Source organism: Callospermophilus lateralis, unplaced genomic scaffold, assembly GCF_048772815.1.
Source record: "Callospermophilus lateralis isolate mCalLat2 unplaced genomic scaffold, mCalLat2.hap1 Scaffold_79, whole genome shotgun sequence".
Classification (NCBI taxonomy): domain Eukaryota; kingdom Metazoa; phylum Chordata; class Mammalia; order Rodentia; family Sciuridae; genus Callospermophilus; species Callospermophilus lateralis.
In genome coordinates this window covers 6,782,351-6,801,606 of record NW_027515935.1, presented here as the reverse complement: position 1 = coordinate 6,801,606, position 19,256 = coordinate 6,782,351, and the positions used below count along the sequence as shown (strand labels likewise).

At 41.4% G+C, this 19,256-nt stretch overlaps 1 pseudogene; it reads right to left on the bottom strand.

The window, feature by feature from the left end:
- Positions 1–19,256, bottom strand: part of LOC143640946 (E3 ubiquitin-protein ligase RNF213-like) — an 82,328-nt pseudogene that overhangs the window by 12,624 nt on the left and 50,448 nt on the right.

The window sequence follows — 19,256 nt, the reverse complement described above, 5'->3', positions numbered from 1 at the left end:
TGCACTCCAACTAACACACACATGTGATTGAGGGGGGATGTCCTCAAGTTCAGGAGCAAAACTTGGCAAACACCTGAAGATTAGCTACCCCTGTACCTCCCAGAATCTCATGCAGTCAGCTGACCAGCTCCTTCTGCAGGGCCAGCTTCTCCAGACACTGGCAGTGGGGCTCACTGATGTCTTGTAGCAGCTTCTTGGCCTAGATGAGCTGCAAGCTGATCTGATCCAGTCTCTAATGGCAGGTGGCCTCAAAGTCATCAGTCTGCAAGATGAAGCTCTGCTGAGGGCTATTGTAGAGATCACCCATGCCTGCCTTCCCACAAGCCTGGACAAGAAGATGCTACAGCAAGAGTGTGACACACTCTTGCACCAAAAATAGTATGACCTCCATGGCCCTCTTTGATATGCTACGGAAGCTACTGTCCACAGTACCTAAGTGCCATGATGAAGCCTTCAAGGACTTTGAAACCTGTTCTGCACAGCAGCCCTGCCAGATTCGGGTTTCTCTGTTTATGAGAGTTACAGACTTGCTGAAAGTTTCAAGATTAGGTATGGACTATTCCACACTCTGCTAAATTTTAAGCACTATCGTGCCTGTCTCTACTAAACATAGGCCACACACATCTTAAAAATGTGAGGCTAAGAAACAGGAGGGAGAAACTCAGGCCTGACCTATGAAGGGAGCAATGTACCATTTGGTACTTCCGGTTGGAACTAGGAAAGGTACCTGAACAATTGACAAAATATTTCCTTCTGTGCTTTTATGACCTAGTGAAATAAGATTCCTCTGGAAAGAGGATGGTTTCTCTCTCCTGAATTTTTGGTTCTCATATCGACCCAAGAAAACTCACTAGTTAAGGAACAGTCACACTATCTCAAACAAAGGTAAAAATGCAGGCCATGGAATGTTCTAGCCTCAGTGCAGCCCAAACAGAGCCTTTCAAGGGGTTGCCACACTGCGGATCCCAGAATCCCTGGGGCTTCCAAGGAGTCTGAGGTTGGCCCCCACCTCAGAGGAGTCCCCAGCAAATAACTAAAAAAGCTTATTAAAGTGTAAAGAACACTGAAATCACCAGTCAAACCAAAATTCTTTTTGACCTTGCAGATAACCTTGGCGGAGCTGATTGCCTGGTGAATGCTATGGTACTCCTTGATCTGCTCAACATGCTCTGATATCTAGCCCCTCGGGGCCTGAGGGTGTACTTCACACATGATCTGGCGATCCAAAGTCAGGTCATTGTATTTATTTACAAAGTCTTTGAAGATGACATCAATTTCTGCCAAGGTGACATCTCTTAACTTCAGATCCTGATATAGTTTTATGAACCTTTGATAACAAGGTGAGTATAAGTACTCATAGGCCTCTGTAAGTGCAAGAGGTCACCTTTCACATTCCCTTTTGGGATCATTCAATGACTCTGCAGCTTCTTCCCAGAAGATCTGGAAGATGTGGCTGTCTGTCAGTGAGTCTATCCTTTCAGCCATTTCCTGGACCTCAGGGCCTAGGTTGTAATGTGTCATCTGTTTACAGGATGAGGACTCCAGCTGGCTCACACTCATGGTTTCATTCAGTCTTTTGCAATTCAGGTCTTCTAGGTGTCTTGCTTTAATCTCTGCAAAATCTACTTTGGAAACCACAAGGAAGCATGGAAGTTAAACTGCTAGTCATGATAGCTTCTTATTTTACTTTATAAGTACTTCTAATCACTGCCTTAAGAAAACTAAGTGAACACCATTGCTGGGATTTTTGTCACAGGAAGAATTCATTCCTTCTCCCCTCTACCCTGCTGTGGGCTCATTCATCAGTTTTCATGATAAATAACAGACTGTAAGCTCTTTTGTGAAAAGGACAGTTGGAAACACATATCCATCTCCTTTCCTCCCAAACCCAACTCCAGTGACAGATTAGAAATTGCTTTTTAAAAGATCATAACCAGCAGGAATGAGAAGAGTAGAAAAGGAGCCCAATAGGAACACACACTGGGAAGTGGAAAGATGACCACGCCAGTGGCAAGTGATACTCCAGGGGCCTAAAAACACAGACCTTGAGGCCACAGTACACATAAGCTCAGCCAGGCCAAGCACAAGCACCTGGTAATAAAGGACACTAGTTTCTAAGGTCACCCTAGACTGAGGGAGGCAGAAAGTGAACAGGAAGTGTGTTCAAAGTCTGTTAAAGAAGCAGTTGGTGAGAGTTCACTCCACCATGGAGGCTGCCCTCTGCCTTTCAAGGGACAGGAAGGACCACCTGAAGGGCTCTCAGGCCTGGAGGCCACTTCTAGACATATACCTGTCTTGGGTAGTTACAAAGGACAGGGTGTATTCAATTTAAGGATGAAGAGGACCACACAGCCACCAGGGCAGGAAACTGGAGTAGAGGAGCTCACCCTCCTACTCACCCTCTTAGATCCAGAAACCTGGCAGCAGGCAGGGGGCTGCAAAAGTGACCAGCCTTAAAGAGAAGCCCTCGAGAGCCAGATCAATTCAAGGGTAGCCACAGAGCCTCAGGGGCCAGGGACCAGAAGCCCTTAGCCTATCAATCCATTTGTGGTGACTGTCTTTATACACGCAAACAAAAATCTCCAACCAGAATAGAAAAAGCTTTAGCATGGGGAACATACCAAAAACCCAAAATAGGGCTTATGTAGCTCAGTGGTAGAATGTTTGCCTACCATGTGTGAGTCATGGGGTTTGATGCTCAGTGCATCATAAAAAAGAAAAGCCTATATTTCATCCTCAGTGTGCAGTAAAGAAAAGAAAGGAGGAAAAGCCAATGGAAAGAAGCAAATTGGATGAAGTGGAAAACTATGCAAGGAAAAGAAAAATCTTTAAAAATACCAATAATCCTCAAAATATAAGATACTTCACACATGATCCATGACAACAACATAGTATATAAATGGATCTTTAAAGCAAAATGGGAGGGGATGCAGTTGTGGCTCAGTGGTAGAAAGCTCATCTAGCAAGTGAGGCACTTGATTTGAAGCTCAGAAATACATAAAGATAAATAAATAAAGGTATTGTGTTCATTTACAACTAAAAAAATAGAAAAAAGGTGCTGGTGTGGTGGCATATGCCTGTAATTCCAGTAGCTTGAGAGGCTGAGGCAGGAGAATCACAAGTATAAACTCAGCTTCAACAAAAGCGAGATGCTAAGCAACTCAGTGAGACTCTGTCTCTAAATAAAATACAAGGAGCAGATGACAGTGACTTCAGCCTTCCTGCCACACAGAAGGAGGTGGAGCAGACAATAGCGATTCCAGCCCACTCCACAGTAGGAAGAGAGTGACCATGCTATGGCCCCATCTACTGATGCATGGGGTGGCTTTCCCCTGGCTTCCATTTAGTGACAACAGGCAGGACCAACAAGACCATCTTCCAGGTTCCTACAGGCAAGGTATTGGTAATATGCAGGGTCACTACATGATTATAAGTTGGAAACTATAATACCTCAAATCCACACTGCCAGAGAGGAAGACACATGGATGACATGAAGAAACAAGGGAGGAAAGTGCTTGAAACACACCAAGCTGATACAATAATAGATTCCATTGACATTCCATTCCAAACGTACATAATTAAAATGATCTGCAGAACAAAGAATAAATTAAAAGAGCAAATACAGGCAACAATTGACTGTTCAACCAAAGAGATATGAGAGGAAATACAGGTAACAAAAGGTTACTTCAAGAAAAACATAGAGACTGTGAAAAAAAACAAAACAAAACAGAAATCCTTAAAATGAAGGAAACAATAAACCAAATACAAAAATTAATAGAAATCACCAACAGTAGACTAGATACTTGGAAAACAGAACCTTAGGCAATAAAGACAAAATACATAATCTTGAAAATAAAGTTGACCACACAGTGAAGAGGGTGAGAAACTATAAACAGAACCTTCACGAATTATGGGAAAACATGAAAAGACCAAATATAAGAATTACTTGAATAGGGGAACACACTGAGATACAAACCAAATGAATGCACAATCTCTTCAATGAAGTAATAATAGGAAATCTCCCAAGCATGAAGAATGAATTGGAAAATTAAAAACAAAAGGCTTTTAGAAAAGCAAATATACAAAATTACAACAAATCCACAACAAAGCACATTATAATGAAAATGCCTAGCATATAGAAAAAGGATAGAATTTTTAAAACCACAAGATTAAATTTTCAGATTACATATAGGGATAGACCAATTTGGATCTTAGTAGATTTCTCAGCTGAGACCTTCAAAGCTAAGAGATCCTGGAACAACATATATCAAGCTCTGAAAGAAAATGGATGCCAACCAAGAATCTTGTACCCATCAAAATTAAGCCTCAAATTTGATGACAGAATAAAAATCTTCCATGATAAAAATTAAAAGAATTTACAATGAAAAAAATCTGCACCACAGAATATTCTTGACAAAATGTTACATGAGGAGGAAATAAAAATAACAATGAAAATCAGTAAAAGGAGGAACTACACTAAAGGAAAATCCACTCAAAGGAGAAACCAAGTCAAGTTAAAAACCAAAAATAAACCAAAATGACTGGGAATACAAACAATGTCTCAATAATAATCCTGAGTGTGAATGGTCTAAACTCATTATTCAAAAGATATAGATTTACAGATTGGATTTTTAAAAAATCCCCAAATATGCTGCTTTCAAGAGACTCATCTCATAGCAAGACATTCACATAGTGAAGGTGAAAGTGAAAGGATGGAGGAACAAACATACCACTCACATAGGCCATGTAAACAAGCAGGAGTTTCCATCTACTAATGGATAAAATGGACATCAAACCAAAGTTAGTAAGAAGACGTAAAGAAGGACATTTGATACAACTTAAGGGAACCATACATCAACAAAACATAACAATCATAAAATATGTATGCCCCAAACATTGGAGGTTCTATGTATATCAAAAAAAACCCTTCTCAATTTCAAGAAGAAATTGATCACAACACAATCATACTGCATGACTTTAGCACACCTGTCTCACCAACAAAAACTAAACAAAGAAACTACAGAACTCATTAATATAATTAATGATTTATACGTAACAGACATATATCAAGTATTTCACCTATCATCGAGTAAATACATCTTCATTTCAGGAATACATGGATCCTTCTCTAAAATAGACGATATATTAGGCCACAAAGCAACTATCAGCAAATTCAAAAAATAGAGATACTACCCTGTATTCTATCATAGCATAAGGAAATGAAAGTAGAAATCAATGATAAAATAAAAAATAAAAGCTTCTCCAATACCTGGAGACTAAATAATATGATATTAAAAGAGAAATGAGTAGCAGAAGACATCAAGGAGCATTTAAAAGAATTCTTAGAGGTAAATGAGAATATCAACACATCATATCAAAATCTCTGGGACAGTATAAAGGCAGTGCTAAGAGGAAAGTTGATTGCAGTAAGCTCATTCGTTAAAAGAATAAAAAGTCAAATAAATGACCTCATATTACATCACAAGCCATTAAAAAGAAGAACAAATCAACACCAAAAGTAGTAGAAGACATGAAATAATTAAAATCAGATCAGAAAACAATAAAATTAAAACAAAAGAGACAATTCAGAAAGTTGACAAAATAAAATGTTGTTTTTTTGAAAATATAAATAAAATTTATAAACCATTAGCCAGGCTAACAAAAAGAAGGAGTGAGAAAATTCAAATTACTAAAATTCATGATGAAAAAGGAAATATCATGATGGATATTACTAAAATACAGAAGATTATTAGAAACTGTTTTGAAATTTATACTCCAATAAAATAGAAGATCTCGATGACATCAACAAATTTCTAGAAACATATGATCTATTCTATCTGAATCAGGAGGAGTTACACAATTTAAATCAATTTCAATCAAGGAAATAGAAGACATCATCAACAGCCTACCAACAAAGAAAAGCCCAGGACCAGATGAATTTTCAGTTGAGCTCTACAATACTTTCTAAGAAGAACTAATACTAGTACTCTTCAAATTATTCAAAAGGGAGGAATCCCTTCCAAACTCATTCTAGGAGGCTATCATCACCCTAATACCAAAACCAGACAAAGACACATTAAGGAAAGAAAACTTCAGACCAATATCTCTAATGAACAGACACAAAAATTCTCAATAAAATCCTGGCCAATCACATACAAAAACATATTAAAAAGAGTACACCATGATCAAATGGGGTTCACCCCAGGGATGTAAGGTTGTTTCAACATTATGGAATCAGTAAATGTAATACATCACATCAATAGACTTAAAGACAAGAATCATATGATCATCTCAATAGATGCAGAAAAATCATTTGACAAAATAGAGCACACCTTCATGTTCAAAACACTAGAAAAACTGGGAATATTAGGATCAGACCTCAACATTGTAAAAGCTATGTATGTTAATCTCAAGGCCAGCATCATTTTAAATGAAAAAAAATTCAAAGCATTACCTCTAAAAACTGGAACAGGACAGGGATGCCCTCTTTTACCACATCTATTCAACATAGTCCTCAAAATTCTAGCCAGAACAATCAGAAAAACAGGAAATTAAAGGGATATGCACAAGAAAAGAAGAACGTAAACTATCACTATTTGCTGACAACATGATTCTATATATAGAAGATACAAAAATTCCACCAGAAAACTTCTAGAGCTAATAAATTAATTCAGCAAAGTTTCAGAATATTAAATCAATACCCATAAATCAAATGCATTTCTATACATAAGTGATTAATCCACTTAAAAAGAAATTAGAAAAACTACCCCATTCAAAATAGCCTCAAAAATATAAAATACTTGGGAATTGACCTAACAAAAGAGGTGAAAGACCTGAAAACTACAGAACAATAAAGAAGGAAATTGTAAAAGACCTTAGAAGATGGATAGATCTCCCATGCTCTTGGATAGGTAGAGTTAATATAATCAAAAGGGCATACTACTCAAATTGTTACACAGTTTTAATGAACTTTCTATTAAAATCCCAATAAAATTCTTCATAGAACTAAAAAAAAATCATAAAATTCATTTGAAAAAATAAGAGACCCAGAATAGCCAAAGCAATCCTTAGCAAGAAAAGTGAAACAGGGGGCATCACTATACCAGACCTTAAACTATACTGCAGAACAATAATAACAAAACAGTTTAGTATTGGCACCAAAATAGATATGTACACCAATGGTACAGAATAGAAGATACAGAGACCAACCCACACAAATAAAGGTTTTTCATACTAGACAAAGGTGCCAAACACATACACTGGAGAAAGGATAGCCTCTTCAACAAATGGTGCTGGGAATGCTGGAAATCCTCTGTAGCAAATGAAATTAAACTTCTATTTCTTACCATGCACAAAACTCAACTCATAGTGGATAAAGGACCTAGAAATTATACCAGAGACACTGTACCTAACAGAATAAAAATTAGGTCCAAATCTTCATCATGTCAGATTAGGCCCTGAATTTCTTAACAAGACCCTTAAGGTATGAGAAATGAAATCAAGAATCAATAAATGAAATGGATTCAAACTCAAAATCTTGTTCTCAGCAAAAGAAACAATCAGTGAGGTATGGGAGCAAAATTTTCCCACACATGTCAGATAAAGTGCTAATTTTCAGGATATAGAAAGAATTAAAAAAACCTCAATACCAAAAAAAGAAAAAAAAACTAAACAACCCAGTCAATAAATGGGATAAGGAACTGAACAGACACTTCTCAGAAGAAGATATACAATAAATCAACAAATATATATATATACTGTTCAACATCTTTAGTAATTAGAAAAATGCAAATCAAAACTACTCTAAGATTTCATCTTACCCCAATCAGAATGACAGTTATCAAGAATACAAGCAATAATGAGTATTGGTGAGGAGGTGGGGAAAAAGGTACACTCATACATTGCTGGTGGGACTGCAAATTGGTGTGTCAACTTTGGAAAGCAGTAAGGAGATTTCTTTGAAAATTTGGAATGTAACCACCATTTGACCCAGCTATTCTATTCCTCAATCTATACCAAAGGACTTAGAATCAGCATAGTATAGTGACGTAGCCACACAGATGTTTACAGCAGCTGAAGTCACAATAGCTAAACTGTGGAACCAACTTAGAGGTCCATCAAAAGATGAGTGAATAAAGAAGCTGTGGTATACATGTATACACAAACACACACATACAAACACACACATACACACACACACAATGAAATATTACTCAGCATTAAAAGAGAGTAAAATTGTAACATTTGTAGGTAAATGGATGGAGTTTAAGAATATAATGCTAAGCAAAGTAAGCCAATCCCAAAAAACTAAAGGTGGAATGTTTTCTCCCTTTAGGGGATTCTGATCTATGATGGGGGGAGGATGGGAAGAATGAAAGATCTTTGGATTGGGCAAGGGGAGGTTGGGTAGGGGTTATGAGGGTAGAAAAGATGGTGGAATGAGATGGACATCATTACCCTAGGTACATATATGATTGCACAAATGATGCGTCTCTACACAATGTACAACCAGAGAATTGAAATGTTGTGTTCCAGTTGTGTATGATAAATTGAAATAAATTCTGCTATCATGTACAACTAAGTACAATAAATAAAAAATAAATATAATAATAAAAAAGAAATTACTCAGTCTACCAAAAAAAGATATAATCCATGCTTATACAATTACATCAAAGTGAATTCTACTGCCATTTGTAACTAAAAAGAACCAACAAAATGCAATCTCAAAAAATTCAGCATACTACAGTGATTCAACCACATCAATGTTTATAGCAGCTCAATTCACAATAGATAAGCAATGGAGCCAACCTCAGTGCCCTTGGACAAAGGAATAAAGAAAATGTGGTAATTGTACAGAATGGACTGTTACAATTACTTTGTTATTATGAAAAATTATTTTATGGTTTTTTTTTGGTTAATGGATGGAAATGGAGATTATCATAAGTTAAATAAGCCACAGCCCAAAAGTTAAAGGTTGAATATTATGTCTGACACGTGGATACTAATTCAAAATAAGGGGGGGGCGGCATTAAAAATAATCAAAGTAAGATCAGAAGAGTAGATGAAAGTGAATGAATATAAGGGGGGGAGGAAAGGGATAGGAAAAGTCAGTGTAATGAATACAACTTAACTTTCCTATATACCTGTGTGAATATACCATGAATGTACACACTGAATCTCATCATCCTGTATATCCACACAATACTAATTTTAAAAGACTCTTAAGTAAATAGCAAAATGATCAGTAGAGGGAAAGGAACAGGGAGTGGAAGGAAATTAAGGTAAAGAAAAATACTGGGGACTGAATTAGAACAAATTATTTTCCATGCTTTTATAATTATGCCAGCATATTCTATTTCTATGTATAACTAAAAAAAACCAATAAAAAAGAAATATTTTATTACTTTTATTTTTTTATTTCTTTATTTCTAAATAAATAAAATATAAAATAGGGCTGGGGATGTGGCTCGGTGTTTCAGTGCACTTGAGTTCAGAGTTCAGAGGGTTTTGGTATCAATACTTGTTACAAAAAAGGAGAAGGAGAAGGAAAAGAAAAAAAAAAAGAAAAAAGGAGTGCCTTCAAATTAACTATATGTGAGAGCTGATATGAAGAGTTCAATACCCAGGCTGCACAAGAAATTTGAGGAGAAGGCTCAGAAAGCATAGCCTAAACAGGAGAAATGTTATGAGAATCAGACAACCATTTCAGGAGGCCCAGCAGATGCTGATGTGAACCCAGCAAGAAGGAAACCACAATAAACCAATTCATGAGAACTCCCTAGAGCTCAAAGACTAGACCTCCAGCTGACAGAGATCTGCCATGCCCAGTCCTGGAGATGGAAAACAGATCAACAGTCAAGTACAGTTGAGAAGAATGGACCCATGAGCAGAGACCTTCCAGAGAACCCTGAGCCAGGGTGCCATGCAAACTTCTGGCACCTCTTCCTCAGGGATGTGGCCTGAAGGCCAGCCAGTCCTCTTCCCTTGGCAACTCTGTGCAGACAGCCACGTTCTCTACTCCTCTCCTCCACCACCACACAAACGAACCACCCCCTTTGGGGGCTCAAGGCCTCTGACCCTCCCTCAGCCCCTCTTTGTACTCCAGAGGTATCTGCCAGGGACCACATGTAACACCAGTTCAGGCCCCTCTTTAGAGAGGCCTCTCCTGAGCTCCTGAGGGCTGCACAACTTGTGCTTTTACAGAACCCACAAAACCTGGGTCTGTCAATTCCTGCCCCCCTTGAGGCTCACAGAACCACCCTGGGGCCTCCATATGGGCAAACTGATGAGGTGACCAAGCAGATGCCATTCCTGCAGTAAGGAACCAACCAGAGTGGAAGACCCATTCAGACAGCAGGAAGAGCATGGTCATCAGCCACAGTAAGCGTCAAGATGAAGAAACACAAGGAGCTGGGGAGACATACCAACAACAAGGCTCCAGGCAGGGTAACTAGAACACAGGGCACAGGGGAGAGCAGGGCAGTAGAGCACTGAGGGGTCTCAAGAGAAACTGAAACAAAGGCCCTTGCACAATTTCATTGAACAGCACAGCACCTTTCAGGACAATCTGGATGCCTCAGCGGGGCATGCATTTCCCTTGTGCTAGGCCTCAGGCATTCCACCAACTCCAAAAGTGGCCCTAGTCCCATACTGACCCATCCTGGTGTCATCCAGGGCTGTACAGAGGTGGTCAATAAATGAACTGCAGGAACAACCCTGAGGCTGAATAAGCAGCAGGGCCCTGAACTGTGCTCTGATTCTCATGGCAGCCGCCCAGATGACCACCTGACCTGACAAGAGGCTCCCACATGCCCTAGCATATTTCTGTTTTGGTCAATTTTAGTACTGCAAATTTTGTTTTTATAGCCCAAGGAGAGAATTTGAGACCACAGATCTGGGACCCAAAACAACAAATGAGGACATTTCCTTCTGCAGAAAAGTAAATCCTAAATAATTGACAAACTTCCAAAGAACCGTCTATTGGAAACTGGCACCAACCTGGGATGGATAAAATAGTACCACCTGAAGAAAGCAGACACCTTATCAACAATCATTCTTAGTGCCTATAATCCCAGTCACTCAGAAGTCCAAGGCAGGAGGATCCTAAGTTCAAAGCCAGCCTCAGAAACTTAGTATGGCTCTAAGCAACTCAGTAAGACCTTGTCTCTAAATCAAATAAAAAAATGGCTGGGAATGTGGCCAATGGTTAAGCACCCCAGGGTTCAACCCTGGCATAAAAAAATAGAGTTTATGGGTGGTATTTTAAATAATAAAGGCTGAAAGGAATAAGGTGAAAACATAGACTTAACCATCTCTATTCCTATGTCACAGTTCTGAAGTGGAAAAATTTTAAAAAGAGAGTCACCCCAAGATGTCACTCTGCATCACCCAGAGCAGAAACTCAGTACCCACAGTGGAGAAGCTCCAGAGCAACATGGAGCTCTCCACTCAGCAGCAGGAATGCTGCCCTAGACACAGCTGAGAGAAATGAGTGTGAAGGCCAAGGGGAATGCATCTTCAGAGGCAGAAATCAAGTCAGGTTCCCTCTGGGGCACGAGGGCGAGGATGACTGCAGGCTGAGGGGCACAGGGACCTGAGCAGTGCAGCAGGACTCGGGCTCCGCTGCCATGTTGTGTTGCGACATGAAGAGAAAGGTTCTGGTGGGGAAGATGAGGCATAGATATGTGCTTTTTTAGGGGGAAACAGGCCCTAGTTTTCTGTGAACAATAGAATTAAGGACAAGGAATGGGTCATGTTTTTCATGAGGCTAAGAGTGAAGTGTGTAGTCTGCACAAAACAGAACCCAGCATCTAGGAGGTGCCAAATAAATACATGACAGCTGACTTGACCACTCTGTCTCATCCAGGCTTCCCCAAATACCCCAAGTTCCCTTCCAAATCAGGCTGCGTGGAATCTCAGACCTCTCCTGGGTATAACATTTGGTCCATAAATCCCACTCACCACTGGAGGTCTAAGTCCAACGATTCTGCAAATGAACTCAGAAGATGAGGCAGGGATCTCATAAAACCTCAGGTGTTTTGTGATCCTGCAGACAGCTTCATGGAACTTCAAGCCCACAGTCAAGAGGATTCTCATGAGGTCTTCTGAAGAATATTACCACCACCAGGAGTCCAGAGAGATCACTGAAGTCATTGGGAAATGAGAAAACAATACCAATTATCAATTACCAGTCCCTTCTCCTTTTTGAGATGTACAAGTATACCTGTACTCACAGCTCCTCAGGAGGCTGAGGCAGGAGAATGGCCCAATTCAAGTTTAGCCTCAGCAAATTAGAAAGACCTTATCTCAAAATAGGAAACAAAAAGGGCTGGAGTGTGGCTCAGTGGTGAGAGCCTCTGGTTCAATCCCCAGTACTGCAAATAAATTAATTATTTAAAATAAAGTAAATGAGCACAAGTAAGGCATTTACTTGATCTTCTCCAGGCTACCATTACAATGAGCCTTAAAGCTGTGACTGTGATAATAAGGGAACACAGTCATTTTGACTTAACTTAGCAGTTGAAACTCTATAAAAACCAAGTTAAAATATTTTCAAATACATTCCCTTCTTCGAAAAAATAGCAAAGAGTGACTCTTTCTAATAATTTAAACATAACTTAAGAAAAAAATCAGAGAGATATAGGAGAGAGGGAGGGAGGGTGCTAGAAGAAGAGTGTGCACTGTGTATGGAATTTTTTCCACCTGGTGTGAACGGGTATTACATTTACTAACTGACAGCCTGGTGATACAAGAAAAAACCCTGCAAAGTCCCAAAGACTTGTCATGCAGGGAGACCCTGTGCTGTTCCCCACGTCCAGACATCCCAGGGGCTCAGAGGAGGGAAACCAGCAGTGCTGAGGAGACTCCATAAACACCTGGGCCCCTGGTGAACATTCCTGTTCTGTGTTTCCTGTGCTGTTTCTCCAGGTGGCAAAGGTCATGCACAGGTGCGGGAGTAAATGATTCTGCAAGGCAACCTTTGATTTTTGTTTTAAACTCATGCAACTTACAAAAACCATAGAAGCAAACATTTTTAAAAAATGCAGGACACATACATTTTCATTCTGAAAATGATCATTTAAAAATAAAGAAAACACAAAGGCCAAAATGTTGGATGGGAATTAAGCAAAATCTCAGCACCCAAGAGCTATGATTGGCTTTTTTGTTTGTTTGTTTTTAGTCCTGGAGACTGCACCCAGGCCTTTCACATGCTAGGCAAGCGCTCAACCCCTGAGCTGCATCCAAAGCCCAATTCATTTTCTTTAAGAAAAAGAAGAAATTAAAACCTGGATGGCTGGATTCACAACTGCAGAGTACACTAGGGCACTTGCTGGTGTGCCACCTTCCCCCTTTGACAGGAGGTGGCTCACACAACATAGGAGCCTTGCAGCAATTGGCTGATCTACTTACATGACATTATAGATGTTCATGAGGTAAATGAGCATTTTGAAAACCTACCCAACATGCTAAGGCAAGAAAGAGAAAAGGAAATATGAAACTATCAACCAGAAAACTGGTGTTCATGCTTAGAAGAGAGTAGGGCATGGGGACTTGTCTTGTTCTCCCTGCACATTAAACTTCAAGGGCTCAAGAGCCAATCTTCATTTTCCACTGGTAAAATTTGTACCATTTTCATTTTTTTGGTTGGTGTTCTTTTTATTGTATTTTGTTTGGGGGGGGGGCTGGAGATCAATCCCAGGGCTTTGCCACTGAGCTGCATCCCAGCCCTTATACCATTTTCTTTACCCCAAAAAGTATCAAGGGAAAAACAGCAACTATGACACATGTGATGTTCACAGAGCCTTCTAAGACTCATAATTAACAGGTGGCTATGTTCCTTTGTGCTCTGTATACTAGACCAGAATCAACTCTGGGAAGTCAATCTTTAACCCTAAGAAATAATGACTTCTTATTTCAGCAATTCTTAGCACTTCCCCCAATCTGCACTTCAGGACAGAAGACCCACAAGCATTCAATGTTCAGTGTGTTACCTGCTTTTGCTAAGCAAGGACCTGACAATCTACTTCCAACCACAAACCTCCAAGACATCTTCTGAATCTTAGAGATCTTCTGAAGCCATTGCAGCCTGTTGTGAGGCCCTAGAAAACAGTCCAGGACCCAAGCAGGCATAAGACTCAAGTATTATGTCTAGTTTTCCATATATGGAACGAGGCTTCCCAGAGATAGCAGACTTAACCAGGATCGAAAGACATACTCATCCACACACAGCAACTGCTTCCTGCTCTCTGTGAAGTCAAGAAACTGGTTCTTGAAGGAAGAAACTGGGACAGAGACCAGGGCAGCAGTGAGAGCACTGAACAGACTCAAGACAAGGAAAAGCAAGGCTGGGAAGGTCCAGAATTCTAAGATTTTAAAGTAGATATCAATGCATCATGGAAACAAACATATGGAGTGAATCAAATGAAAACTGAACAAAATAGCCAAATGCATGGCACACCTGTGATCCCAGCAACTCAGAAGGCTGAGACAGGGGGATCAAAAGTTCAAGGCCGCCCTCAGCAATTTAGTGAGGCCCTGTCTCAAAAAAAAAAAAAAAGACATTAAAAATGGACTAAGGATGTGGCTCCATGTTTGAGCACCCCTGGTTTCAATCCCTGACACTAAAAAAATGAATTTAAAAAAAAAACATTTCCATTTTGAAACCTTCATTTCAAAAGGTTCCAAAACTAGATGAGAGATGGGAACAATTGAGCTCACTACCTTTATCCCTAATGATGGCACTGAATCCCAGTGGATGGAGTGGGCAAGGGGACAGGTTATTCCACACATGAAAATTATCTGTGTGTGAATACAGTGATGTTTTCATGTTTAATTCAGGGTTATTTTAAGTTTTATACTTAAATTGAATTTTAAAAAGTTTTTTTATGGTGTTGGGGAGACAACCCAGGGCCTTGCCCATGCTAGGCAGACCTTTGTCACTGAGCACAGCCCAGCTCCCTTTGATTTTGTTTTTATGTAGTTGTCCTTTCCAAGTCTTCTCTGAAGAATCTTTCCTCACTCTAAGATGACCTTATTTAGAAGCATGCTGTTAACACATCAAGGCATGTAAGGATTTTTCAGAGAGCCTTCTGCTCAGCTGTGGTTAGGGACATGCACTCTTGAACAGCAGCACCTTCAGGGTACTGAGAGTGGTTCAGCTCAGAATGCAGCCTGTCTTGTTGCATGTGCTCACGGGAATACCTGAGAAGGGTATGTGTCCTGGCATGCAGGGTGCCAGAGCCCCTGGGTGCCATCTGGGCCTCCAGCTTTCTCCCCAACATCTGTACCATATTCATTCTCCTGCCAATTGTTTTACAGTCACTGAAGAGGAGGCACAGAGCTCCACAGAGCTATAGATCTGGATCTGCTGGCTCCTTCTCTCAGGCTCCTGTGTGGGATTGGATTGAATTCTCTACCCTGAGGTTTAGTCCTACTTGGTCCCTTTGTTCTCTAGTCCTCTGTGACTCTTGCTCTGACTTTTATCTTTTTGGTGGTGCTGGGGATGGAACCCATTGCCTCGGCCAAGCTAGATAAGTGCTCTGTCACTAAGCCCCAGCCCCAGCCCTGGCCTTATTCTGGCTTTTTAAATTGGTGGAATGCATATTGCTTAGTATTTAGTTTGGAGTTTTGCATCTGGGAGTCCCATTTCTCCTGCTGAAGCACAGTTCTCAGTGGGGGCAGTGGTGTTCAAGCCCACCTTCCATCCCACCCAGGGGTGCCTAGCAATACCTGGATACACTTGTGCCTTTAAGACCTGAGGTGGGGGCAAGACATTGTCTCTGTACCCTTGCCCACCCAAGACATCCATTCCAGGAGGCCTGAGCTTCCCACCCATGGGCCACTGCAATGCCTTCACAATCAGAGAGTAGAGAGTGTTGAAGTCCTCTGCTTTTTTCTGGCCAGTTCTATGGCCTGAGCTTTATGGCTAGCAGAAGGAGAAGCTTGCTCCAGTCCTACCAAATGCACTCATCACCCACCACTTCAGCTAAAAGGCAATGTCAGAGATCAGAAACTGTGATTTGTGATACTCAGGGCTTAGTCTTGGGATATACAGAGTTGCTAAGTGTCTGTCACACAAATGAGTAAACACACATTAATATAGTCATAAGAGGAAGACTGCATAGCACTTTGGCCATGCCAGTGATCCCAGTTGTTTCAGAGACAGGAAGATCATGAGTTAAGCCCAGACCAGGCAACTTAGCAAGACCCATCTCAAAAATTAAATATTTTTTTCTTGGTGGGGAGTGGTTCTGGGGATTGAACTCAGGGACACTCATCTACTGAGCCACATTCCCAGCCCTATTTTTTATTATATTATAGACAGGGTCTCACTGAGTTGCCTAGTGCCTTGTTTTTGCTGAGGCTGGCTTTGAACTCTGGCCTCAACCTCTGAGTACCTGGGATTACAGGCATGTGCAAACATGCCCAGCTTCAAAAATTTAAAATTTAAAGAACTGGTGATGTAGCTTCATGACAAAGTGCTGACATATCATTCCAATATGCATTTACATTAATGCAGTTTTACAACTTACTCATTTAGCAATTCTTCCTGAAACTGAGAGAAGGAGGTTCCCTTGAGGACAGCTTAGACGTTCTCAGACTGGCTCACAGAGTCTTTTCTTGGAGGGACCAGCTGCATATAGTAATTCAGGGAGGATGCCAAGCCAGCCAAATACCCTTGCAACAATCCATCTGGAAGGGAACCAAGACCTACTGTGAGCTGTGGATTTCTATGTCCAAACTGCCTTGTGGTCTGATGTCCCAGGAGGGAAGGGACAGCCACTTGCACCCAGCAGAGGGAGCATAATACACACCTGGACTGAGTACCAGACCAGGAGGCACAATGTGGCAATGGGGACAAGTTCCTGGCCCCCAACCCAGTGCACCAGGATACCACAAATGCCAACAGACACCCACTAGAGTCATTTCTACCCACACCATACAGCTGAGGTATTGAGGTGCTTGGTTTCTGACTAAGGAATTCACATAGGGCCTAGGGTTTGAGCCAGGCAGTCTGACAATGGTGGACCTAAACACAAAACAAATGTTTTTGTTTTTAAACTGGAATTAAACCCAGAAACCTTCTACCACTAAGCTATATCTCCAACCTTTTTTTTATTTTGAGATAGGGCCTCCCTAAGTTGCTGAAGCTCAAACTTATAATCTTTCTGCCTCAGTCTCCTGAGTTGCTGGAATTACAGGCATGTGTCACCATGCCCAGCTACAAAGTCACTTTTTAAAAGGAATGGCACATGATGTGTGTTCCATGGGCACAGAAATTGATGCTTCTTCCTTCTCTCACACCCATACACAGCTGTTGGTAGATATCCTTACCACTGTCTCTCTTTCATACAGGGCACAGCAACTGCCTGGGTCTTTAAAGCTTAGGAAACCCACAGGTGCTAAGAGTTCAGGAGAGACCACCTGATGTTACCCAAGCTCAAACCAAACAGAAGCAGATCCTCCAAGCACAGCAGCTCAGAAGAGGATTCCCCTACCACATAAAAGGCCATGGCTGACACAGCAGGGGCAGTGTGCTTCCACCAGCACAGGTGGGCCAGCAAGAACAGCATCCGTGTGGGTTCTGCAGCTGACCTAGGTGACACCTGCAGGCAGGCCTGGGCCCCAGTGCTAAGGCATGCTGAGTGTGAAGAGGAAGTTCCTCCCAGGAGCACTTCTATCATGTACTTTATATTATTCATTTATTTTTCCAGATGGGGTTCCACTAAGTTGCCCAGGCTGGCCTTAAGCTCTTGGGCTCAAGCAACTCTCCTGCCTCAGCCTCCCAAGTAGCTGGGATGACAGTGCTGCCATGGTGCCTGGTCCTGTGAAGCTTTTTGAAGTCAGGGTATTCAGGAGAACACAGAATTTAACAACACTAGCAATGACATACATGCCAGCAAAGTGACAGGAGCAAGTGGTGACATGACTGTGGTTTTATTTTTCCCCAGTGTGCACTCAGCCTTTCTCTATCACTTATCTCTATAATCAGATAGAAATCATGATAAATGTCTACAAAATCTCTGACAAAAAAAAAAAAACATGGGATACCTCTCAGATGTTACCAGGATGTGGTGGAGGTCACCGTGCAGGGCATCTGGTGAGCAGGGACTGTGGCAGAGAATGGAGCACTGTGAGGTCAGGTCACACTCCGGTAAGCAGAGTTTGGTATCTTCCCCAAGGAAGAGACTGATCAGTCCCATTCTCAGTCTGCTTCACACAGGGCAGCCTTCATGCAGGACATCCCCACTTTTTTCTTCTAGAAATGATCTTATCTGCTTTTTAAAATACTCCCACAAGTGTTTCTTCATCTGACACAGGGAGAAAAGAAGAGGCATGACCATGGAGTGCATGCCCTGGAGGCTGGAAGGCCCCTTGGGCAGGGGATCAATGTCCTGAGGACAGAGAGCTCTAGGGAAGGCCCCATCTGCCCTACCTCCCCACCTTCTCAGCATATTAGCTTTTGAAGCAGCAGGAGCACATCGATGCTCAGTCCCAAACCGTGTAGTGAGGGGGTCTGGGAGGCCCCAAGATGCTCATGATAGCTCAATGTCAAACTGAGAGAGAGTGCCAGCTCTGTCTCCAAGTCACAGTGTGGCTGAAGGGGAAAGGATGGGCTCCACCTTTTCTTTCAACTCTGCTTAAGCCCAGAAAGAATGCAAGATTGGTGCTGGGAATGAGGCTCATGGGTGCAATCAGGGAGAGATAAGGAGAGAATTTCCAAGATGTGGTGCAGAAATGAAGGGATGGAAAGGCCCTCCTGATCCCTCTACACCTGCCCTACTTAGTCACAGGGTCTCTATATGCCTCTAATAGGTCAGGGGACCCTGACCACCCACACCAGAGCTACTGATAATTGGGGGAAAACTGATACCTCTTTCTCTCTGAGGCCCAGGCTATGCCAGGGCTGAGATTTCCCTTCATAAATCATAGGCACCTGAAACTGGGCAAAGAAGTTCCTCAGGTTGATGAAGTTCCAGGTCTGGAGATGTTGAAGATGTGGCTCAGCATGATGTTGGCTGCCATCTTCTTCCCCTTCACCACCTCCTTCTTTATCTTATTAGTGAAGAGGTTGTGGAATTTTTCCAGTGTTCCAGGTGGCCTCATGCAAATTATGTCATCATATTGATGCCAGTCTATGGGTGATAGCAAGAAAAATGTCACACTTAAGATTAGGCCTCTGAAGAAGGCTGATTCAGATACTAAAATAAAATACTGTTCCAAGTGTGGCAGCTTAGTGTGCATTTGCAAACACT